Source organism: Lepidochelys kempii, chromosome 2 (genome assembly GCF_965140265.1).
Source record: "Lepidochelys kempii isolate rLepKem1 chromosome 2, rLepKem1.hap2, whole genome shotgun sequence".
In the NCBI taxonomy this organism is placed as follows: domain Eukaryota; kingdom Metazoa; phylum Chordata; order Testudines; family Cheloniidae; genus Lepidochelys; species Lepidochelys kempii.
In genome coordinates, this window is record NC_133257.1 from 23,172,604 (window position 1) to 23,199,472 (window position 26,869).

The window sequence follows — 26,869 nt, forward strand, 5'->3', positions numbered from 1 at the left end:
CCAGGGGTTCCCAAACTTTTTGTTGGCATGACCCCATTTTAATGAATTATTGCCTCCCAGAAGCCACGCAGAATGGAAGACACCATTTTGTAGAACAAAATGGCATCTTTCGCACAGTGTGACCTCACCCTCCCTGCAAGTGTGAGGTCACATGTATGGAGGACTCCATTTTGCCCTACATAATAGCATCTTCCACACAGCATGACCTCGTACATATGGTGCGGGTGAGGTCATGCTGTGCAGCGGATGCCTCTTCATTGTACAAAATGGTGTCCTCCATGCATGGTGACCTCACATGCACTATACATAACCGGTCATGCGGTGTGGAGCAAAATGGCATCCTCCACATATTAGGGATTGCCGTGACCCCATCTGCTAATGGCACAACCCCATTTGGAGTCACGAGAACCACTGCCATAAGTCCAACTGTGCAGGTCTCAGAGGGAGAGAAAAATAAAATCTGGTAAGTGCAAAACCCTTTCAAAACTAGCCTGGAAGAGTTTATGTATTATACACACACACACACACACACACACACAAATGTCACTACTTTTAAGTTTGATATCTCAGCCCCTGCCAGGCATTGGGCTCCACTGGGAAGGTAGGAATTTGAGCCTCATCTTTCCAATTGCATAAAGCTTGTATTTTTAGCTTTGCAGGATCCCAAGGTACCAAATTTTACAGCTATGATATTTTATAGAGACGAAAATGAGTCCCTGGCTCAGGACAGAATCTCACTTATCCTGGGCATTGTGCAGGTAAATTTTGGGGCATAAATTTCTTATTTGGGTGGTGGAGGAGGAAGGATAAAGCTTTTCTCACTCAGGTTGTTTTATTGAAAAAATGGAGGAGTTTGAAGCTACTCTAGGACTTGGGATGTTAGAATAAGTCTTGGGGAGATGGGTTAGGAAGCAAGCAATACACTCATAGGCCTGTAATAAATTTATTTATCACAGCCCTGTGCAATTTATCACATGGATATTGTCATGTGTGCAATGACCTTTGAAAGACTGCCCACTGGGCAATCACCTTTGAATCACCTTTCTCATAGGGGGAAATCCTGGCCCCATTAAAGTCAATGGAAGTGTTACCACTGACTTCACTGGTCAGGATTTTACCTATGTGTCATACCAATAGAAACTTGCTGCAGGGATTCTTACTGAATCAGAAATTCCAGTCCAATTTTGGGGGAGGATGAAAAATTAGGCTTTATTTAAAAACCCACACCAAGCTGTGAGCAAAAGATTGTTAAGTTTCATACTTTTTTTAAAAACGAAAACTACATACATAAATTAGTAGTTATTAACCAGAAGAATGTTATTAATATAACAGCTTTTGGATGCCAGCTTTGGTTCCTTGCTGCTTTGTTTGGGTGTTGTAGGCTGTGACTATGACAACCACAAGCAGTTCTTGGATTGATGCAATTCGTGGCAATCTGCTCAATGAAAATTGCCCCTCCCCCCCAACTGTTAAACTTTTTAAAAAAATATTTTTTTTGTTCCTTTTCGGCACTATAAGGAATTGTCAGGCTCTGATCTACTGGGTAGGATCGTGCGATATTAATGAAACGGGTGCCATATCAAAGTCCAGAAAAAACAGAATAATGGATTGCAGCCTTACAAGGGAGCAGAGCTAAGCCAATGGTGAATGCTTTGGAAACTCTAACCCCCACATGTATGAGATCGAATGTAATTTCATGGCAATAAGGAATAAGTCTCCTCTTCATCCTGCCATGGTGAGAACTGTGTGATCCAATAAGTGCCTTCCATCTCTGGTCATTATGATCTCTGGTCTCAAGTTCGGAGGTCAAAAAAGGGTAGCTTTATTTAAGCTCTGACTCCTTAGAGACAGGATTCCCCTCACTCCCCCCTATGTACTAGTACGTGTGTTCAGTTTTTTAAAGAAATTACAATACACAGTCTCCCCCCAATACTACTCGGGCAAGGGGTTGATATAGCACAGGGAATATCTGCCTATTAATTGATGATGTTTAGAGAGGTGGACTTTCTGGTGAAAGTGAAAATGAACATTTTAGCCTTCAAGGAACTGAAGGAGCTGGAGCTGAATCTCTCAGCTCACATAAAAGAGGAGAGGGAAGCCCAGCAAACCGCTGTCATTCTGCCACATTTTGAACAGTCATTATTGTGCGCACTCGGTGAACTTTCTCCTTTGCTTTGTTCGTCTTTAACGTGGTTACAAATGGTTAGCAAACTCAGGACTGACAACAAAACCACCCCAACATTTCCTGTTAGGGAACAGTCAGCCGCAACGAACATCTCCTTTATGTGACCCACAGATAAATCGGGAATTTTGTGTCATACACAAAATCACTACATCCTGAATCCAATACTAAAAGTGATAATGTACATTTTAAACAAACCACACACTATGAAGTCAAAAGGACATCACAAAAGAAGTTGGCTAAAGTCAATACATGGACTTCAATGGACTTCTGATTTACACAGGTATATCTGAGATTAGGCCTCTCGGGCACATCATCAGCTGTTGGGTAACTAGGAAAGAGGATTCTCTCATTGTTATAATCCAGGTGAATATTGGATTTATCTGAACATGAAGAAAACATCTCGGAACAAATTCAGAGGTGAGTCTTAAGCAAGATTGTTAGATTCATACCCACTTAGCAATGTGTAACGCACATTCCCTTACACAGAAGGGATTTTTGATTTTTGCCGCAGGTCCGCACTTCAATACACTGGACACAAGTTTGGTCATTGAGCCCTGCACCAGGCAAGATCCTGGAACACTGTGGTGGTTTTGGGCTCAGTTCCTGGATGGACCCTCAGCCATTTCTTAAGTAGCTTGTCTAGGTGACCTCTGCGACAATATTGACAGCTCTTGAGGGAGGAAAGGAAGGGAAAAAAGATAGGCAATATCTAGCTCTCCTTGGCTTAGGGAAAGCTTGCCATGAGGAGAGTCGGGGAACTGAAAAAGAGAAAAAATGGTGAAGGGATATTAAAGGATTTTCCTTCCCCTGGACCCCTCAAAATCTCACCAGGTTGAACATGACAATTACACTTAAAACGTATCTCTGAATAACTAACCATCTGGCCCTTAGGCATTGCTAACTACAGGAAACTACTGAAAGGAAATGCAGATAGCAAAGGTGCAGAAACCAAACTCTTCCATCTCCAGTTTCTCCCCCACCTCTCAAGCAGTATCATTTCCCTCAGTCAGTCAGCAGAACTCTGCTGCAGACATTTTGCATGCCCCAGTTTATCACTCTCTTCATTCACACTTCTGTCCAAGAGGATTTAATGTGCCAGTATCTTAGGAGACAGGTAGCTGGGAATTTTACAGTCTGCTCTTACTATGTTGCAGTGACCACATCACACCGCAAATAATTTTATAGCCTCATGAGAATAATGCACACCAATTACCTGTGTGGCTTCCACGTGGTCTGTTATCTCACTTTTATTCTTCACTCTCTCAACACGGCTGTGATATACTAGTGGCACATACAGGCTGCACTCCTCTTTCAAAATCATCCCTTCACTTTGGTCTAGAAGATGGACATTGTTCAACTTGAGCTACCAGCCGAGTTTTGAAGAACGAGCAGGCAGATACGAGTGAGTCTCCCCATCTTCCAGCTGCACTGGAAGCTAGCACTACCCTAGAATTCATAAGAAGAGTGGCTTCTGAAATGCTGGAGCGCTGGATTCTTGCCAGTTTCAATACTGACAGCTTCGTACAGAGGTGGGCAAACTACGGCCCGCGGGCCCGTCCTGCCTGGCCCTTGAGCTCCCGGTCGGGGAGACAAGCCCCTGACCCCTCCCCTGTTGTCCCCCCTCCCCCACAGTCTCAGCTCACTGCACTGCATGCGCTCTGGCCTGCGGCTCCTGCCGGGGAGCGCGGCAGCGTGGCTGGTTCTGGCCAGCCAGCAGGGCTGCGAGCTCCTCCTGCTCTGAGTGGCGTGGGGGAGGGAGAGGGGTTGGATAAGGGGCAGGGGGTTCCGGGGGCAGTCAGGGGGTGGGGAACAGGAGGGGTTGGATAGGGGGTGGGGTCCTGGGGGGGCAGTTGGGGCAAGGGTGTGGATAGTGTTCAGGGCAGTCAGGGGACAGGGAACGGGGGGGGGGGTGGATAGGGGGTGTGGTCCTGGGGGGTGGTTGGGGCGGGGGGTACTGGGAGGGGGCAGTCAGGGGACAAGAAGTGGGTTGGGGGTTCTGAGGGGGGCAGTCAGGGGGCGGACGCCAGGCTGTTTGGGGAGGCACAGCAGTTTCGCAGTCCCAATGTGGCCCTCAGGCCAAAAAGTTTGCCCACCCCTAGCTCAGTAGAAGTGTGTCTAAAGGAACAGCAGGGGAGGGAAGGACTGCCATGGTGTGCACCTTTGGAGAAGTGGTTTGTTACTGTACAGGAAAGGTGCAGTTCCACGATGTGAGCGTTATAAATATCCTTAAAGAGAAAAACAAAAACAAAAAACAAACAACCTCCCACCCCCAACCAATGTTCAAATGTATGAATGAATTTTCAAAACAAATTAACGTTACTTTTCAAGCTAGGTGAACAAACAACTTTAAAGTGGCCCTCTAACCCATGGTTATGTTCAGAAAGAGACACTAGGTGAAGAGGGCATCTTTCTAATACATTGATCCCCTGTGACTATCCCCGTCATATCTGCCGGGTTTACTGACACAAACAAGCTCTACTCTTGCTGGCAACACAGCTGCAGGCAAAGGAGCTGGATTCTGGTCTGGCTCATGCATCAGAAGCAGAATGGCCTCTGTCCTGACTGCAGAGTCTTAGCTACTGACTGAAAGAACACAGGCAGATTTTCAGAGCTCAGGGGGCATTGGAAACACTGGTAGTTTAGAGAAAAACATTTTTTATTCAACTGAAGAATATGTGCTATGGAAGTTATCAAGGAGAATAAAAAATCCCCAGATAACTCAGAGTCACTTTTCTAACAATAACTGCACTTTAAAAAATAGCTTCTCTTCCAAAATATTTGCCTCTTTATGCTTACTTTAACATTTCACAAAATGACTGAAACACAGGATTTTCTATTGCAAAATTGCTACTCTATACCTACATTTTTCAATTCCTAAATGACTGCTAGATGTTTTAGTGATCATTTCTTTTCTCAGCAGAGCTGGAATCGGTCCCTCTCTCTCGTTGGCAAAATATAGTCCTTACAACTTTCTTCCCTAAATGGTTTCAGTTTGTGGTCTCATTCTGCTCTCTGTGACCCATCCTTGCAAAGGGATTCTTTCCATTGAAGCAAAATGAAATGGGATTGTATTTCAACTTGAAGTTCTGCTCATTTGGAAGCAACAAGAGGCATCACTGTACGGTGTGGATAAAAGATAGGTTTACCTGGATCTTGCCCATTTTAGTGTGCAAGACAACAAATTAGAATATAAAAATAGAGAGCAGACTAACTGCATTTACTGCTGTAAACTCGCCCCTCCCCCCGCCAAGCCGATATGTACCTCAGAACAATACCACACTAAACCCTGGGTCTGGCACCTAGACCCAGCCAGTATTTTTCTCCCCACCTTCCAAATTGTAATGCCTAAATGGAGAGCAAGTGTAGGCATGCCTCTTACACCAAAATAAATCTGGATCCCAGTGAATCCTGGAGAAACAGCATGTGAACACCTGGATCCGACCCATGGATCCTAGAGTTTTTGGCCCCAATTTCCCCCCTGGTATTTGTGCTTCTCATTGTCCCAGTCCTCTACACTTGGCTAGATCCAGCAGGATCTAGGTGTCAGACCTGTGGTTTAATGGCGCTGTTGCTCTGGGACACATTGTTCCTACTGCTCCCCAAAAACCAGCCCCAACTAGACCAGTTGTCTATTTCGATGATACAATTGGCGTCTTAGATACAAATGTCATCAGAATCTTGACAGATCCGGTTTTTCCCTTTTCCCTTCAGAATATGCAGATTTTCCACCAAAGAAGAATTCTGAACTTAGATCTCCAACAACATGAAAATCAAAATTTCATCTGTCTGTGGCACAGCAAATAAAGCAATAAATGAGCTTTGGATAGTGCCACAGGTCCATTTTGTTGTCCCTTTTCTCAGTTAAACACATTGATGTGGTCTATGTTTTCAGCACGGCTATTATTCAGCCCATACAGTATGGACCTTATTTTGTGATTTACAGGAGAGGTCAAAAAACAGTGGATTTTCTCACTGTACAAAATATCTTAAATAAGGGCACTTTAACTTTGATTTTTAATCTTCCATCTCCTTCCTTCTGCTTGACCAAACCCAGATTTCTCATTTTAAACAAAAGAGAAAATGTTACTCACCAGTAACGTATCACTTACATCATGGGATTTTTAGTATTTTTAACTGCACTGAAGACAGGCAGAACTTCAGACACCTACAGGGGGTGGGAAGGAATAAAAACTTAACTAATCAGAAGGAAGGGGAAAAAAAGCAAACACCCACCCCAATTCTCTGACCAGCAAGTAAAACAAAAATCAGAGCAGAGTGAGGGACAATAGTTTTTTCTAGCTCACCATTACTAAGACAGAGTGCTAGACCAGAAGACTTGGACTTCAGTTCATATGGAGGTAGCATTATTTACCTGGGAAGTGTCTGGAACAAGATTTCATATTGCTTAAGCTGAGCAGACAGTGGAAACCTATCATACATTCTGGAATCCTAAAATATTGCTGCTAATTGTATATACTGTAACTAACCCCAGAAGGTCTACCAGCAATAGACACGTTCCTCCAAAGCACAATCTGCTCTGCTAGCCCATGGGGAGATGGCATCTTGACAAAGAGGTCATCCATCCAGGGTGTGGTGGAACTCTGGAGAGAGTAGTGGCACCTGCTGACAGAAGTCCTGCTGCCATTTTCCTCACCAGAAGGACTCATCTGATGTGTCCCAAATGTTACCGTTTGCTTTACCTATCTCCGTTTCTTACCAGAATGAAGATAGGGCTACTCCCGTTTTCAGCAGCTGTAGCAATAGCCCTGACGATAAAAGCTTAGCGTGACTCAGAAGGGGTGTGTGTATCTGGGAGACAGGCAGACAGACAACCCTTGAGCCTGTAGAGTAAGGTGGGTTTGGAATGAGGTCGGAGGTAAAGAATAATTATGGGAGTGGTAAGAGCAAGAAGAACACGGGAAGCAAATGTCACGATTAAGTGAATGGTTCAAGAGAAGGGATTGAAGGAAATTGTCATTTCAGTCAGCAAATAGAGAACCACCTGCATTTTTAACTCAATCTGAAGGATTTGGACATAAACTTCAGACTGTCTTGTCATTCAACTGAATGGGAAGTTGGAAAATCTGTAATTGGATAGGAAGAGAGTCACCATAAGTCTTTTGCTCCTTTCCAGCAAGTGAGGAAGATGTTTTCTGGCTCTTCCCAAAAGAAGATATGACTTGATTTCTGGAAAGAACATCAAAGCAATTCCAATAACTGTGAGACTGGGGTGTGTGATACAACCGAAACCATTTTCAAGAAGTTTGAGTTGAAAAAGTTACATATTTATACATAGTTAAAGGAAAACTGCACCTACTTTGCTCGGTCTCAAAATACAAAGAAGCTCTAATTCCCCTAAACTGTAATTTTAAAAAGCAATACAACGTATGTGTACACTGAAATTAGACATCCATGCCTGGGCCAGCTGATTTGGGCTTGGGTTTGGGCTCCCCCCCCCCCCCGCACTGGGTCCTACAGCCTAAGCTGCAGCTGGAATGTCTACACTGTTATTTAATAGCCCTGCAGCTTAAGCCTGTGAGCCTGAGTCAGCTGGCACAGGCCAGCCCTGGGCTTTTAATTGCAGTGTAGACAGACCCTTAGTTGCGGTCATAGTTATAGAGATCACTACACTGCTTACCCCTCTTTTGGTCTCTCTGAATGCACCCCTCAGCTGCCAGGCCTCGTGCCTTTACTTTCTTTCGGACAGAATCCTCCAATTCTCTCTCTTAGACTGAGTCCCAGCCAGCCTCAGTCCCCTGTGTATCAACCTTGCTCAAGCCAGCTGAGTTCAGTACCTGTAGTTCTTCCCTTCGGGAGCCACGACCACTGGTTACAGTGACCCAAAACAGCCTTCTTAAAACCAAGTATTGCTTAATCTTACCAGTAGGAGCAAAGCACAGCATAAGAGAAAAGGTTTTTTAAAACAAAAGGTCTGCATGCATGCCTACCTTACCTAGAATCCTAGGCAGGCCTATCTTATCCCAGACTTCTACCCTCAGGGAGCCTGGGTCTCAATCTGTTCCCCTTGACTCTCCCTCACCATGTTCTTGAGGGTCTGGCTTTTAAATCCAACCAAAGTGCTTTGTTCTCAATTTCCCAGGCTCCTTTTGCCCTGCTGCCCAAAACCAGTCTGGTGAGCTCAGCAGGGTGTCAGAGGTGGAGCTTCAAAGTCAATGGCTCTCGCAGTGTCCTGAGAGTGCTGGTAGATGAGTGGCTATCTGAAGACATTGTACTCTTTCCTGCCTATGTGCAGCCAGCCTTGTCTTGAATTAACCCCTTCATCTCATACAGTAAACCCCCTTACAGCAGTCAGACAAACGCACAGAATAGTGGTAAGTTACAGGGAGCTCCAAATCTACCACAGTAACAGTAGGCATTCCTGAGCCGAGGGCTGGAGACAGCTATTTTCCTGGAAGGTGACGAGAATTGTGACCGCAACAGAGAGAGCCCCATCTCCACTCTGTTTTTAAAGGAAGGATTATAAAAATTTACAGTGTTGCTACTTCTTAGGATTTTATGGTGAGTCTTACAATGTTTGATGCTTTTCGTAAAGCCCCGGCTCCTACAGCGATTATGTGAGATTCTCAGCTCTAAACATAAAAGTTTCTACTCCTCATTGGTGTGGAGAAAAAACTGAAACCATAACCTGAGGGTAAACCTAAAGGCTAAGAAACCAGAAGGCAAATAAAAAAGGTCTCAATTTTTAAAAACTCATGTTTTTTAAGCCAATCTCAGGATTTTTGGGGACCTGACCTAATTTTTGAATGGTTGGGGTTAGCACTACTGAAATTACATCAGATAATAAATAATCACATATAATGGTACATTTCATACAGACATCTCAGGATGTTTACAAAAGGTATGTAATCATCATTCCCATTTTTCAGGTGAGGAAACTGAGGCATGAGAAAATTTGGGCAAGGCTCAGAACCTAAATCACCAAATTACTGACAGAACTCACATCACATTATTTTGGGGAAGTTCTATGGCCTGTGTTATATGGGACGTCAACCTAGATGATCATAGTGATCCCTTCTGGTCTCGGATCTATGAATCTCTTGACTCCCCCTTCTGTATCCCAGTCTGTATGGTCCATGACCTCCTGAGGTCCCTTCCAACCCTGATATTCTATGATTCTATGCTGTCTCCCTCAAAGGGGTCTCAAATTGAGCGCAACATTTAGATTGCTATAAAAAAAAAGTTTTGACAAAAATCTTACACCAATATAAATAGTTTAAGGATTTTTTAAAAAACCTATTAGAAACTCTTTTTTATAAACTCAAACATTCCCGTGCAGTTTTTTGCAGCCCAAACATAACAGCACTGAGAATCTGAAAATGGAGTGACTTTTCATTGTTCAAGCTGAAGGAAACAAATCTCCAAATGTCAAGATCTCCGGTGATCTGGAACATAGATCTAGAGCAGATATTTCTGTGGGATGATATGTGGGAAGGGGGTTGGGAAGGGAAAATAACTATACCTTTTAATAGCCGGGTAAAAAGAAATTCCTTTGAGATTCACTGAAACTAAGAAAATTATCAGTTTGGTATAAGAAATGTTTATGACGGAAGTGGGAGTCCTTGAACTGTTTGCGTCCTTGCTCTTAAAGCAAAGATTTTTCCCAGAAGATGCCAACATGGTAGTTTAAGCCCTAGTGAGGTTCACAGAAAGCATCAGTGTGCAGCAGATAATGCAAAACATCTGCTGGCAGAGAACAGCCTTTGGACTCTCTGGCTCTTCCTATTTAGGCTTAACCCAGTTCTTTGGTAAGCAGACACAAACCTTCTGGCTTCAGCATTCCCCAGGCTGTCTACAATGCAAAACACGAGTGGGAGTGGGGCAGGCAGTTGGTATGTGTTACGTCCCCCTATCGATAGAGATATAAAAATAAGTATCACAAAGTGCTGCTTCCCTCCTGAGCTAAAATAAGCCTACATTTCAGTCTTATTACTGAAAAGAGGAATGGCAAATCATAATAAATGAGTCATCTCTCTTTTTTTAAAAAGACACTGTGCTCCACTATACTTGTTTGATCATGGAGTATAAATGTCCTGATTCATAGTTAGGAAGGCCCTCTGTCCAGCTAACCAAACATATTCCAGATTTGAGCAAGAGAGACTTACTCAATTTGGTTATTATCCTTCGGTCTACATGTTATGCAGTCAGCGTCTCTCATCAAAGAAAATGTTCTCAGAGCATTTGCACTGCCCTGCCTTTTCCCTGTCTGGATGGAAGAGGTCTGTCTAAAGGAAAGAACGGACATCAGAGGAAGTGCGATAAACTTACTACATCCAGGCTGTGGTGACAAATATTTTGAGGCAAAGCTTTAGCCTGAACTTGTGACCCTTCCCAGGCCTTCCAAGTTGCAACTCAGATTCTCTGCTCACCAATGCTGATGTACTTTACTGCCTATGTAGAGCTTTCTTGCTGCAAGATCACAAAATCTCTCGGACTTTAGCTCTGTCAGGGGCATATGCACTAAAAATTAACGAAGCCCCTACTTGGAATGGTAGGGCTCTTGGGAATGGGAGTTCTGACTCATAGCAGTGAGAGAGAGAGAGGGGTAGTGGGGGAGGAGGCAAGACATAAGCTTGCAACTCCGTGTGAACTAAACTTGTCACAAAGGTAGCCAAGATCTCCCTCTGGTTCATGTTCCAACTATTTCTCATAAAGTACTCAAACACAGGGAACACTCAGGTAGGCAGAGCATCAAAAAGGGCATTATGGGCACAATTCTTGAAATGACCTCTTTAAATGAGAATCCAAGACTCGTACCTTTTGAGTATTTAAGTCACAGCCCTAAGGGTTCTGATATTTTTCACCCTAATACATGGATTTCCCCTAAAAATTACCATAATAAAAATTACAGCCCTATTTACTTGAATTATTTGTTTGATATTGAATTCAATATTCACAGCTGCATTGGCAATGTATGGTCTGCAGTTTGTAGATTATATGCTGTTATTATGATATACTTAGCAGCTATAAACTGTCTGGAAATCTATATCAACATGCTGAAAATTCAATTCATCCTGGCAGATCCTGGTTTTGCAGGACAGACATCAGTTTTAACATACAAGATTTTGGATTTCTAAGCGTCTTTTCTTTAAGCACTAGGCAAGCTTTGCGGCAAGAGAATCATTCCTGCATCAGCTATTTAGCAAACCTCATACAAGCACCCTTTTTAGTCAGTAACCTTGTGTAATTTACTAAATATACATTGCTACAATAACAAAAAGCACATATAACAAGTATGGCTTTATGGTTTGAGCACAAGACTGGAATCAGAAGATCTGGGTGCTTCTCTGGCTCTGCTACAGACTTTCTGTGTAAGCCTGGGCAAGTCCTATACATATCTCTATGATGCGAATAAATAATGCTTACATACCTGATAGGTGTATTGAGGATTAATTAATCCACTTCCCCTTTGTTTCCCAGATAAACCCATAAAGCACGGGAACACGTTTTTTTATTAAAAACATCAACATGAAATATAAAGTAATGAAGTTGAAGGATACACTTTGGAATGTTTTACAAAGACCTACAATGTTGCAAAACATGCAAGGTGTCTGACCCTCTTGGAAACAATAATCCCTGCCCTTCCATTCCCACTAATTTGTCCTTATCCCATTTAACTGGCTTTATCTTGTGTTTTGAATGGAGCTGAAATGGATATGGCTATTTTCATTTAACAGCAGCTGTTGTTGGAAACCATGAATTCCTTAAAAGGACCCCAGCATTTTACACTGACCCCAGAGAAACACACCAATTCAATAAAAGGCTTTTGAACCAAGAATAACCTAGAAAATAAAGTACATGGTTTTCAAATGAATGTTTGCATTTAATAGTTTCACCTTACATGCACCTTGTGTCTAAACATCTTGGTTTGTGCACAGACATCACTGATCAAGGTCAGCACAGCTCTGGGGAAATCTTGTTTGGTTAGTTAATAGCTACTGCATAGCCAGCCCTGGGAATCTAACAATATCCCTGCCCCCAGAGGCTCATTTGAAGTGGTAGTTGGTTTTTGACTATTGACATCAGGTATTTATTTAAATATGGAATAGGAGAAGTACTAAGGACTTGATACACCTTAAAAATGTTACACTCTAATGAGGACGAGTCTGGGGCCTGGAAACCTTGACAGAAGCACTTTAAATTTAAGGCGGTGAAGGTCAAGAAGAAAATGTATCAAATCCATTTGAACTGTGAGGTGCATGACACAGTAAACAGAAACAAAACCACAACTTAGAAACACCAAGGGCTACGCTGTGCTCTGTCCCTGGACCTGTTCTTTACTACTACCCCAGGAGGGGACAGATCCCATCTCGCCCATCCTATTTGCATCATTTTGCAGACCTGGCCAGGCATATCTGGAGGAAAAGGGGAGGCATACCACATCTAAGAGGTGGTGCAAAGTACACACTTCCCCTGGAGACCAGAGAGCTCCAAGACACTAAACTTCCTCAAAAGCCGGTGTGTTAGGAAAATCTCACAATGAGCTCAAAGTCTATGACTGGAGCTCCTTATTAATGTTGCACAGACAGCCACTGTTATATTAGCCAGCATCCAAGGTAAGTTATACTAATGATGAAGCGTTGTCCACCTCCATACTAAAGCCAGATGATAACATGGGTTGTATTTCAGAGTTCTCTTTGGCCCAGAACCATGAAGATATTTGCACTCCTAGCTTCCATTGATTTCAATGGAATTTAGAAGCCTAAATAACTTTGTCAATCTGCGCCTATCTTCCTAATTCAAATTGATCTTAAATTACAGCAAGACAAACAACAGACTAACATTTTATTCAAAAATTTCCTAGATTCTGCCAGTTACCTCCAAGTATTTGGAAGCAGGTGAGGAGGCAAGGGAGAAAGGTGGTATATATATAAAAAGAGAGGAGAAAAAGCAGAAAATTACTTGCTCATCGGAATGTTTCCAGGGAGATTTTAGTGGGGGCAACACTAGGATGTAATGCTCTATATGCCTAAACCTGGTAAACAGTAGCTACCTGAACATCTGGTACTAAAATTAGTTCATCACATGGTGCTTCTACACTTCACCATGGTGCACGTGATCTGAAGACCTACAAAAGAGAGACAAATCATGGACTAGGGCATCTGTGTGAGGGTTCATATTGCTGCCCATCACTGTAGTATCTGAGTGCCTTCCATGTAAAAATCAATAGCAACCGAGCCTTTCTGGGAATAAAAATTAAAAAGGTACACATCTGGGGATCTATTCCTTCACACACTTATTTAGACAGTTCACATAGTCTCTCAATTCCTCAGTATCCCCATCTTTAAATCTTGTCAGAATTTTTCTAGTGAAAAGCCTTGCTCAAAGATGTTTTTCAGCAGTTCTCTCATTACACCTTCTAGCTGTATATATGTTACCTATGAAACAATCACATTACCTTATTTATTTTTTCTTCTTGCTTCTTTATTCCTTCATCAAATAGAAGTGCTGTGTTTTCAGAATGGCTGAGAAATATTACTTTTGCGTACTATTTTAAATTGGCAGTCAGTAGTTTAGAAACAGGAGGACACTGTTTGAATACATACGAAAATTCAGCCCAAGAGTGGTGTTTGTCCTGATGGGTTCTAGCCAATCAATGGAAAGTTCATCGTTTACATCTATTTCAAGCCAAATAAGTTAAGAGGAATAATCCAAAATATTTACATAACCTCTTCCTACACAGTTGAGATGGACACCCTTTAAAAAGTTACACACTATGCAACACACTGAGGGCTTGTCTATCACTAACTTAAATTGTGCTAGTAAAATATGTATTGGAAAGCTATTTCAGACACCGTTTTGCCAGAACCATGATTGATAACTGTTTCCCATCATAGTTGTTGCTACAGTAGCAGTGTTGCAAGACTGTTTTCCTCTCCAGCACACATACAGTGATTTAAAAAACAAGCAATCCACCATGCTATGAATGTTCCCCCCAACTAATTAAATTACAACCCAATTCTGAACACTGTATTAAGCAATGTTAGAGCAGGTCTGGGAACCACAGTGATATGCTTGGTAGAAATACACAAAGGAATAGGCAGGATTGATATTATCCGCCATAATGCATACAGGGCTTAGCTCAGTTACCACACACCTCTTTCCACACACAGATCTACCACACACAGATCATTCAGTTTGTGACAGGGAGGGAAGAGAGTAAAACCTAACATGCCTACATTTCAGAGAGAACTTAAGGCAATAAAATACAGAAATAGATTGATTCAAATCCTGAAAGATCAAGCCCTGAACTAATTATTGGTTAAAGTGAGCTTGGCAAATTGGAAAGAAGATAGGATAAATTATAATCAGTTCACTTTTATTAGAATGAATAGGTGTCATACCATAATGTGTATGATCAAGAGTAAATTCTGTGACTAGTTTGTGTTGGGCTGCAGATAGCAACATTTCTACCTATCGTAGAGACTTATACATTTCCCATCATCACAGTATCTGAGTGTCTCACAATCCTGAATGTATTTATCCTCACAACACCCTTGTCAGGTAGCGCAGTGCTATTATCTCTGTTTAACAGATGGGGAAATTGAGGCACAGAGAGACTAAGAGACTTGCCCAAGGTCACACAGGAAGTCTGTGGCAGAGCAAGGAATTAAAATTGGGTCTCCCAAGTCCTGATAGCTTCCCAACCATTGACCCAGGCTTCTGCTTACACACAGAAAAGCGTCCCCCTTCTTCCCTTTCTCCCTAATTTGAAAAACAAAAAAGAAAACAGAAAAGAAAATACTGAGCAGGCTGCCTACATCCAAATTTTGTTATTAAAAATGTGGTTTCTCTTATCAGGCTGTTTGGACTATTTCTGGTTTTGACTGAGCTGGAGGCATCAGGGTTGCAATTTCCTGCCAAACACAGCAGCAGCCAGTGCAAAAGCAGCAAAGGAAATAATATGAGCACAGGATGTAACAATAAAACAAGAAATCACTTCACTCCCTTTTCAGGTGATTGTACTTGTGTTTCATTTGGAGTGGCTGCCATTAGGCATTATCTGTCCTCTCATTTTCAGTAAGTGCATGTATGTATTTACATTTATGATGTTAAACACGGAGCAATCTGGACAGCAGCCCATAAGAGCAGGCCAGGTGACCTATTTTCAGCTAAAAGTAATCATCAAGGAGGCATTAAAGATTGTGGGAGAGGATGCCAGGAGTCCACTATACGCTGGTGTATGGTCACTTACAGTCTCTCGTCATTTAGGTTCATGTGCTCCCATTATCAGAAACCATCAAACCACCTTATGTTATATATGCTTTCACCTAGGGTGAAATCATGAAAGAAATCCCAAACATCGAAACAGCTAACAAAGCAAGTCTGGCCACTTCTGGTGTTTGTCTACACTACCCACTGCATCGGCAGGCAACGATTGATCCAGCAGGGGTTGATTTATTGTGTCTAGTATAGACACGATAAATCGATCACTGAGCACTCTCCCGTCGACTCCGGTACTCCACCAGAACGAGAAGTGTAAGCGGAGTCGACGGGAGAGTGTCAGCTGTCGATCTACTGCAGTGAAGACACCGCAGTAAGTAGATCTAAGTACGTCAACTTCAGCTACGCTATTCACGTAGCTGAAGTTGTGTATCTTAGATCAACCCCGCGCGGTAGTGTAGACAAGCCCTTAGATAGCTCCCAAATCTCAGGTGCTGTACATAGAAGTGAAGAGCCATCATTACCTTCCAAGTCATGATTTACTTGGGACACAAAGCAAAGGCCAAAGGGGAAGATTTTTCAGACTGAATAAAACATATAAATAGTTAAGATGATGTGTGGGGGCACATCCAGCCACACATCCATGGCTCTGGAAGGTCTCTACAGTGGTGACTGTACTAGGCGGGGATAAATGGGGGTTATACATCATCTCACAGCTCTAGTGTTTCTCCTGCTAGAGCATCCACTTCTGGTCCAACCCTCACCTTGGATCTGCAGAGGCTACTGAGGGTGGCTGCTCTGTGGTCTACCATGGAGATGTCCAGCTCACAGCCTGCTACACAGCTAGGTACTGCACTGATGGATTTGGCTTTTAAGTTACAGTATCTTGTCTCCTTTTCCCCCTTCCATCTATATATTAAATGTTTTTAAAAAGCTGGGAATGTAAAGAAATAGAATGAACTTTCCCTTTGCAGCCTGCATCACATCGGTTTAATCACAATTACACTAATAGTAACAATAATTTGTTATTTCACATCAAATTCCGTCCCACTCCCTGAACATTAATGGGAGTTTGGGGAGCACAAAGAATTCAGGATCAGGTGCTTACTGTAAAAGAGGCCAAAATAAATTTGCTTGGAGGTTAATTTTTGGGGGATCGATTAGTTTGAAGAATCATGTGCTCTAGAAACGTTGGGTCACGTTTGCAGCAGCAGATATAGCTGGTTTTGCAACTTTCCAGCTGACGAATAATCCAGGACATAATGAATTCAGCTGCCATTTAAAACAGAAATTTGCTACGGATTTCAACTGGAGCAGGATGGAACTAGAATACAGTGGGGCGGAAGACTAGGTTTTATTATTCTCCCTAAAAACCATGTTCGATTGTGGGGAGTTGTTCAGGATGATGGCATTTCACAATTTAAAAATCTCACAGAATAGATGGCACAGAATGTACACCCATATCTTGAAAGATAATGACATTAATCTCTCCTTTCTTAGTGTATTTAATGCATGCAAAAAGTACATGTGCACACTCGTTCTCCAACTCTCTTCTTGTTATTATTATTCCAATGTGACTCTTCAGAGCTGCTGAGATCCTATACGTTACTTCCTTTTTGGAGGATCAGATATATTGCATTAAAAAACATGCAGAAAAAGTTCTAGGGCATGAAATTAATTTTCACACACTTATCTGGGTCAGCGTTTCTACTGACTCTGCAAATACTTTACTTTTTTATCAGCTTTTTTTTTTAGTTAACACCCCCCCTCCCCACTGTTCATTAGAACTTAAGTCTGACATTCACCTGAGCTAAAGTTTAGTCTTGCTGGGTAACTCCTCAACAAAGGCAGGATTTTTGGCTTTTGGTTTTCATTACAAGGTTAAACACTTACTACATGTCTGGATTGATTCTTGTATCCAGGAAACTCTTAACACAGGAAACTCTTAACACGTTACCTTTGTTTTGAAGAAATGCGCTTTCACACCTCTGTTGTGAGGCCTACAAATGACAGTTAACAATGGCTAGGAAGATGGTAAGCAGAGACTGCTTGCAGTGAAAAATGCACTTGTGTCACTATTATCCCCTTCCTCCACTTCCCTGTAGGATGATCAGATGTCCCGATTTTATAGGGACAGTCCTGAAATTAGGGACTTTTTCTTATATAGGCGTCTATTATACCTCCCACCCCCGTCCCGATTTTTCACACTATTTGGTCACCCTACTTCTCTGCCACCCTGCACCTGTTGGTTTCATCCACTTGTTGGGCCTTGTTGAAACCAAGATGGTAAATTATTTGGCACTGCATTTTGGCACTAAATTTTTTCTTTATGCTTGTACCGAAGCCAACACAATGACTCCCTGGTCCCTCACTGGGTGCTGAAGATGCTAGTGTAATAAAAGAAAAAGAAAAAGAGAAGAGATAGATATCAGCAGACAAAGGCTGGATTCTGTTCTGGGAGTGATCTGCTGCAAAGATCTTCATGTGACATATCCACCTCCTGTGGACATAAGGGAAGTGGGGAAGATGTGCTCTAACGGGCACGGCCTTTGAAACAACACAGTTTGGAGTTGTGGCAATTCAGAAAATTCACTGGAAACTCAAGCCGACAGCTGAAAGGAATTTATAAGAGGCAGGGAAGACTAATTAACTCGCAATGAAAACAAAGAGCTAATGAGCTGGCTCTCAAGTGCTTTTCAGGATGCAGTTCCTTTAATTCTGAGAGATGCTCTTGCATATTTTGTTGGTGTTGCCGCATCCGGAAGATCTAAATGCTGCCCAGGAGCCTGATTAACAAGTGTGCTTCTGCTGAAAGCTGGTTTAGCATTTTGGCAAGGCTCTTGCTTCATAGGGGAATCAGCACACAAGCAGGAACAGTGTGTGCACACGCCTGAATTTCAAGGGCCATGAGCAAACTGCCTCATGCTGCTGATCTCTTTCCTGACTGCTGCAGGGCTCAAACTGGCAGAGTCAGACCCAGAGGGTCATCCTGGCTCTAATCCATGTCAAGGAGCTACAATTTTTTTCATTTTCCCCAATAGAGGGCTGAGAGTAGGAAAGTGAATAATACACCTCTATCCCAATATAACGTGACCCGATAGAAGGTGGGTTCGCATACAATGCGGTAAAGCTCCAACATGCTGCTCTGAGCAGCGTGTTAAGGGTGCTGGACTGGGGCCAAGGGGTTGGATAAGGGGCAGAGGGTCTTTGGGGTGGTCAGGGGCTCGCCCCGCCCTGGGTCTGGGAGGCAGGAGCTGTAGAGGGGCACTTTTGAGGGCCCTGCAGTCCCATTGTGGCCCAGGGGATTAGCGGGGGGCCGGGAGCAGCCCGCTCCACTTCCCTTGCCCCAGCCCCAGGATAAGGTAAAATTTTGCCATTTTAGGCCCTGTCTACATTAAAGAAATTTGCACCAGTGTAGCTACATCCTGCAAACCCCTAGTGTAAGTGCATTGTACTGGTGTGAAGCCAGGCTTGACCTAGTGACACTTTGGTAGCATGTGGAAGTCAGCTGCACTGATGTAAGCCCTGCTTTGGGCTGGTGCGTTGTCCACGTGAAAGGCTTGTACTGGTGTAACTACAGCAACACAGGTACAGTGGTGCTAATTTCCTTCATGCAGGCAGGGCTCTAGATCCCTTCTCGCTCAGAAAATCTCCTTCACAATCCACAGATTAGTCACTCATACTCCATCCAAAACAGTTTGTAATTTCTTCTTAGTTCTCCTCCAACAAGCCCTATATATGAGGTAACAATTTGCTTAAGTCTACCTTGACATTTCTGACTGGCTAGGTGAAGTATACTACACTCCTCTCCTACAATACACGTGGATCTGTGTCTCCTTCCCGCCCCCCTATTTTTCAGCGATAAATCAGAGAATTATAACCGATTATAGCTCCAAGTCAGGACACTTGCTGTAGCATGTGCCTAAGTGCCTTCCTGAGTCAGGGCCTATGCCTCCTTAATAATGGGCTTGGGGATCCAGTTATTGTGCCATTTTACACATTCTGGAATGGCCTCTCTTATATACTCTATTCAAGGTTTTATATCCAGTTTTCAATGTACTAATTGCAAGACTGCTGGTGTACTATATTTTGACTTCTGTCTTACGTTGTGCATTAACTGATCGCTCGGAGCTTATGATCTTTAGTGAAAGCCCCTTGAAAAACAAGATTGGATAGAATCACATTAAACAGAGAAAGGAAAATGAATTGCTAGCTATGCTGAAAAAACTAGGCCACGGTTCTCTTTACCAAGTCTCCCGGTATCTCTCAGACAGTAAAAGGATATGAAGATCCTTAAGATATGCACACACTGTTACAATGTCTGCTGATTAAAAGCTGGCTTACAGTGCTTAGTAAATTTAAGGCATTAGCAGTGAATTTTAAAATTATACAGTCATTAGTAATTTTAAAGGAAACCTTTCATAAACACCATGCTGCTCATTTAATTCCTTTTCTAGCTCTCTTTACTCATACAAGATATGCTGCACGAAGGTCTTGTGGAAAAGGTGGTGTTTAAAACCTGATTCTTGGGTTTAAATTAAAATAATCATTATTCTAGGATGTACCCAAAGAATCAGCAAAAGTATCCTTCTTAACTGGCTGAATGAAAACCCATCTACCTAGAAAGATGCTTATACAGAAACAGACTATATTTTCAAAACAAATATGTTCCACATTCTGGCTTTTTTCTTTGATCAGGTCCATTTGGGCTGGAAAAACTTCACCTGGAGCTGATCTAGGAAAGGCTGAGCTCTGCCTTGTCCCCCCTCTGTGCCTTCCCTCCTCTCTGTGGCTGGAGGGACCAGCAGGCACCCATCCCCTCTCTTCCTCACATCATGTGAAGAGCGGAGATGTTGGGTGGCTTTATTTATACTGCACCCATCACCTGTGTTTTGAGCGGCAGAGCACCTCACAAATGTTAATGAATTTTACACTGAGAGGTAGGAAAGTATTATTACCCCCATTTCGCAGATGAGGCACAGAGAGATTAAGTGACTTGCCCAGGGACACAAAGGAAGTCTGTTGCAGAGTGGAGAACTGAATCTGGGTCCTGTGCCTCAACCACAAGGCTCTCCTTTCTACCACATCACATGAGCTCTTGGGAGGACTGAAGGAATCTCCACATTTAAAATGCCTATTGTGATGGTATATATTATACACATACACTTACCGCTGACTTCAACGCATAGATCTGGCCATTGTTCTCATAGGAAGTTCAAGACACAGCACAGTTTATACTACTTAACAGGATTGTTTTACAAATTAGTTAACACATGACACGCCATGTAAATTGAACTGACTCCCTCCTTCTGGATCCAGAAATGAATGGCGCCATGTTTACTTAGAAGGCATCAGGGAACGTGCCTAGCGAAGCACAGAATATTTTGGAGGGTGAAGGCGGAGGCTTGAAATATTTTATACAGAGCCCTGCCATTGGGCGACATCCTTAAATGAAGCTCAGCAACCCTATAAATACTTCCTGGGTGGTTATAGCTCTCCCTTAGGCTTGTCCTTGGTGTGTTTTTAAAGTGGTTTATTAAATATCAGTCATAACTTTGCTATCTGGTGGGTCTCTTTGGTGATGTTCTATGACATGTTCCCCATTAACTGGAGAACAGTACAGTAATACTGACATTCCTCGCTGTCCACATGGGAACTGAACCTGCTGAAGATTACATTTAATTCAGAATGGGGATTATTTATAATTCAGAGTTATCCTTTCATACATGTTCCAGACCGCCAGACATGTGAATGCATCGGTGGTCTAAGCAGAAGCCTAGGAACTAGGATCTCCAGCGTTCTGGTCCCAGTTCTGTCAATGGCTCCCATCTGTGATCCTAGACAAGTTGCACTTTGAACCTCAGTTCGCTCATCTGTAACCTGGGGATTTACCTACCACACACAGGCATTGCAAGGATTTGCTTGATAGTGCTCGGAGATTCTCTGATGGAAGGTGCTATGCCATCAGCACAAAGAAAGGCCACAATCCTTCCAGCTGTTCAATGGGACTCTGCATGAGTGCAGGGGTCCAGCACATGGAAGTCAATGGGGCTGCACTCAGGCACTCCACTCCTGTCCCTGTGGAAAACCTGAAGCGTGAGGAGCTATGTCTGTAGCACTTGGATAATGAACGGTGCCAGGGGCTATTACTTGTGGAGGAGACTGCCCATACAACATTATTTCAGCTCTCAAAAGGCTTACCCATTAAGCTTATTAGGGAAGCGTTACAAAGGCCTTCAAAACATGAGCAGTTTGCAATGACACTGGTAAATCAAAGAGTGCAAAAATGCCCAGATATACAGATCCAGGGGGCCAAATTCTACCACTATTCACAAGCTTGAAGCTCCCACTGGTGTCACTGTGATGCAGGGATATGAAGGCAAAGTTTGGCCCTCAGACTTTTCACAAGTTTGCTGCAGAACTTACAATTCCATTTTAAAGTTTCTAGCCTATAGCTTGAGAAGTCACTGTGCCATCAGATTCAAGCTCTTATTGTAGGGTGAAGACAAGGTAGGACTTTATTGTTGGTGAATGCAAAGAAGCAGCAGCCTTTTCTGTTAATCTACCTAGGCAGATGTGGTGGTGTTCATTTATTTTTAATTAGAATATGTATGTAAATATAGGTGAAAATTAGATGCAGCCCTCTGGCATCTGGCAAATTATCAGTGCAGCCATACAGCATCTGGCAAAATTATCATCCCAGCCCTGCGGCTCCTGGCAAGCTACCAGCTTGACCCTCCATGATGCAAAGGTCCTGGATCTAGCAGCTGAAGATAGACTGTATATTTGGTTTTAATTCATGTTAAAGCATCTCAATGACATGCTGATAGATGCTTGAGAAATTAAACATGAATAATCCCTCCATTTCCAAAACAGCTTTTACGATTTAAATCAAGTGTTGCCAAATTCACCCGGCCTCTCAGAAAACACTCCAGGTTACAACTTCAGCTATCAATAACAACACCACTTTGCACATTTCTGATCTCAAAGTGCTTCACAAATATTAATCAGTCTCCACGAAAACGCTCTGAGGTAGACACATATGGAGGCACTGAGGCCTGGTCCACGCTACAAACTCAAGTTGATTTAACTACATCGGTCAGGGTTGTGAAAAATTTCATGTCCTGTGCGACACAGTTAAGTCAACCTAAGCCCCGGTGTAGACACTGCTAGGTTGATTAAATAATTCTTCCATTGACTAGCTACTGGCTCTAGGGTTGCCACTTTTCAAATGGCTGCTAACTGGATGCCCAAGGCCCTGCCCCCTTCTCGGTCTCTTCCTCATAAGACTCCACCCCTGCACCACCTGTACCCTACCCCCACTAAAAAAAAAGTTAGACATCAGGGCTTGTCAAATGGCACCTGGACACACAAGTCGAGACCTGAACTGCCCAGTTGAAAACCAGACAGGTGGCAACCCTAACTGCTTTCAGAAAGGTGGATTTACTACAGCAATGGAAAAACCCCTTCTGTTGCTGTAGTCAGTATCTACACCGCAGTGCTGCAGCTGTGTCACTGTAGCATTTCTAGCACTGACATACCCTGAGATATTAGGTTACTTGTCCACAGGACATGCAGCAAGCAAGCAGCGTAGCTGGGATTAGGACCCAGAGTCCTAAATCTCTGTTCCTCAGCCTACTCACAAGGCTACACTCCCTAAAAATGGCAAAAATGTGTGAACCTCTCCGCCCTAAATATCACTGCCTCAGAATAGTGTTAACTTCAGAGCCTAGCTAAAACCATTAAAATGCTATTGTTTAAAAGAACTGCAGATGGATGGAAATCTCTGAAAAATGAGAGAATGTAGAGACAGCTGAGCTGAAAAGTCTTGTCTTAGTAATAAAAGCATGGGTGAGTTACTTTTCATGAAAATATTTGCATGTACCCCTGCTGATTATTCCTCACTTTAAGTCACTCATCTCTCTTTATGACATAAGAATCCAGGGTCATTTGCTCTTCTTTCTGATCTCTGCAGTGCTTGGAAAGAGATTGCTGGCCCTGAAAGCATTGGTTTGGGGAGAGCTGTTAAGGCCCCAATACAGGAAAACATCCTTAATCAGTGCAGGACGTAAGCACATGCCTAAAGTTAAACATGTGCTTATATCTTATTGACTTCAATGGTTCTTAAGCACATGCTAATGGCTGTCCTGTTTCAGACCTGAAATCCCTTTGCAAGTCTTCCAAATGTGATTTTTGCCCCTGTCCACCTACTTATTACCAACTCTTGCTTATTCATAATGGTTAACATAAGAATGGCCACGCTGGCCCTCTAGCCCAGTATTTGGTCTTCCAACAGTGGCTGGTGCCAGATGCTTCAAAGACAGATGTGGCCAACCTGTGGTTCCGGAGCCACATGCGGCTCTTCAGAAGTTAACATGTGGCTCCTTGTATAGGCACCGACTCCGGGGCTGGAGCTACAGGCTCCAACTTTCCAATGTGCCGGAGGGTGCTCACTGCTCAACCCCTGGCTCTGCCACAGGTCCTACCCCCACTCCACCCCTTCCTGCGCCCTTGCCTGAACCTGCCATGCCCTTGCTCCTCCCCGTCCAAGCCTCCTGCATGCCACGAAATAGCTGATTGTGAGGTGCGGGGAGGGGAGCTGCCGGTGGGTGGGAGGCACTGGGAGCGGGGGTAGGGGGGAGCTGTTAGGGGGCTGCTGACGTATTACTATGGCTCTTTGGCAATGTACATTGGTAAATTCTGGCTCCTTCTCAGGCTCAGGTTGGTCACCCCTGCTTCAGAGGGAGAGAGCAGAACAAGGGTAATTATCTAGTGATCTGTTCCCTGTCGTCCAGTCCCAGCATCTAGCAGTCAGAGGTTCAGGGACACCCAAAGCATGAGGTTGCATCCCTGACAATCTTGGCTAATAGCCATTGGTAGCCCTATCCTCCATGAGCTTATCTAATTTTTTTTTAGCCCAGTTATACTTTTGGCCTTCACAACATCCCCTGGCACTGAGTTCCATAGGATGACATTGCATTGTGTGAAGAAGTACTTCCTTGTTTTAAACTTGCTGCCTATTAATTTCATTGGTGACCCCTGGTTGCACAATTCTGATGGAGGAAATAACTATATTGGTGACAAAATGGGGTAGGAAGAATACACTTAAATTTGGAGTCATCATCTGGATACATTAATGATGTAACACATACATGACATTATTGCATTGCTATAACAATATATTGTTTGGATGACATTTGTAACTAGATACCCTGAGTATTCGATCATACATTGGCTCTTTCCTGTGGCCTAAATTAAAAACAAAACAACACAACCTTGGGGACAAAAGTGTAAAGCCACAGACTTGTATGTTTGCATTCCTCTGTCTTGATATCAGTAATAAGAATGTGTATTCATTTACATCTCTTGTTCATTGTTTTGTTTGTTGTACTTTGTTTTGCATTTTTCTTGGAAAAAATAATTAAAAAAACAAAATATGAAGCATCTGATTTTGAATGCTGGAGTCCAGGCACTGGCTACTAGTGCTACAGCAGCTTAAGTTCATGGCTTCTGAAATAATGCCAGAATTCCAACATGGCGTGCGGGGACACTGAAAGCAAGATGATAAACTGAACATTGCCATGTTCAGGTCTGAGATCCTGTGACATGCCAGAGCAAGCCAAACACGAATGCTTATGCCATGGAAAGCCAGGGATCCAGCTTTTCACTGCTGTAAACAGTATTGGTTTAAGCGTTTATACAATTTGCTGGATACCAGACCCTAATCAGGCCTGGATCATCCAAGATGTTTCTGCATGTGCAAGAGACCCTGCTTTAGCCAAATTCTCATGGTGGCAGGGACCCAGAGAGGAGCGTGAGGGGGAAATGCCAGTTTTTGATGTGTGAGAAAACCCTGGTACACAAAAACTTGGTAAAGTGAGTTTTGGACTCTTCCTCATTCTGACTTAGTCTGTGTGTGTGTGTGTGGGGGGGACAACAAAACAAAAATATTTTATACTTTAGCTATATATAATAATATAACTATATAGCTTATATGTTAGGGTTTAAGAGGTCATTCTTCAGTGTAAGGAGACTTCCATTTTCTTTTGAATAATTACATCTAAACAGGTTTTTAGCGGAGTCAATTTTTAATTTTGCAATTGCAATGGCCTGAATGAATGCACTAGTTTTACCAAAGCGGTTAAGCAACATTGTAAACAAAACTTACTGCCACGCTGGCTGATGAAAAACATCTAGTCCAAGGTGGCCTCTGCATACTCCCATTTGTGGCATTTAAACATTGGCTCCACTGAGCTCCGAGAACCTTCTGGAACCCAGTGCATTTTGGGACTGCACAAGGGCCCCCGGGGTTGAGAAGATAGATGAGGAAAGAGGGCACGTGCTCTCCAGACAGGAAGGATGGTCCAGTGGCTAGCAGGCTAAACTGGGTTGTGGGAGAGAAGGTTTCAATTTCCTGTTCTGCCACAGACTTCTTGGGTGACCCTGGGCAAGTAAGTAAGCCTGTGCCTCAGTTGCCCATATTTAACATGTACAAAGGGCTGTAACAAATAGCACTTTGCTGCCTCACACAGGTGTTGTGAGCATAAATACATTAACAACAGAGATGTGCAGCTACTACAGGATAGGGACCATATAAGTACCACAGATCTGTGGTTTTCAACCTGTGGTCCGCAGACCCCTCGGGATCTGCAGGCAATGTCTACGATTTCCGAAGGGGTCTGCACCTTCATTTGAAAATTTTTAGGGGTCTGCAAATGAAAAAAGGTTGAAAATCACTGACCTAGATAGACAGATGCCTTTTCCATGGCTCATTGAGGGTATATGGAATGACCTTGGGTTGTACGTTCCAGTGAAAGAAGCAGGGAACTTTAAAAATGATGGAGGGGGAAGAGGAACAACTTAAATTGTTGTATTTGATCTGTGAGACTTGTAATAGCAACATAAAGATGTGAGAAAGGGAAGGAGGCAGAGGATTAAAATCCAGGGTTGGGAGAGCAGAGTAGAAGATAAAAGTCTGGTGGAGATGCCAATCCTTTAGGGGTAGAACAGCATTGGTGGGGGAGGGAAGTCACTGGGTTGATCTGAGAGGTAAAGTTCCATTTTGCCTCCTCTGTATGCAATTTTTCCGACTTTTTATTTTTGGATCTTGCAACATTATACAATATTAAATCATGCATAGCTAGAATAACAGCCAGCAGTGACCTGTTCCCGAATGCTTAGGGAACATCAAAAAATGACACACGAGAAGAGATGCTACATCATTAATATGTAGTTTTCATGACTGTCCTCTGCTTGTTGATGAGGGGCTGAAAATATTTTTTAACATTACATAAAACTAAGGTGTTTTCAGAAGAAATGGAGAAATCCAGTCTAGCTTTGTATAGTCTGAATTACAACCCATCATTTCAGAATATCCACACAAAATTCAACCTTTATCTACATGCCCCTCAAAAGCCACACATTACACTCCACTAAGAGCATGTCAAGTGCTGTAACAGAAGCACCAAGATGCGGATGCTAATATAAAAAGTTTTACAAAAA

The 26,869-nt window shown here is 43.0% G+C and overlaps 1 protein-coding gene across 6 annotated transcripts in view; it reads right to left on the reverse strand.

Annotated features, from left to right (window-relative positions):
- Positions 1-26,869, reverse strand: part of ZHX2 (zinc fingers and homeoboxes 2) — a 113,317-nt gene that overhangs the window by 62,544 nt on the left and 23,904 nt on the right. The window contains exons 2-3 of one of the 6 annotated variants that reach the window (XM_073330227.1): positions 6,277-6,350; positions 3,399-3,631 (exon numbers count right to left, since the gene is read on the reverse strand). The exons of 4 other annotated variants lie outside the window; for them this stretch is intronic. The gene's annotated coding sequence lies outside the window, so the exon portion shown is untranslated. The remainder of the gene's footprint in view (positions 1-3,398; positions 3,632-6,276; positions 6,351-26,869) is intronic. One more of the 6 variants, XM_073330224.1, reaches the window with a different exon arrangement.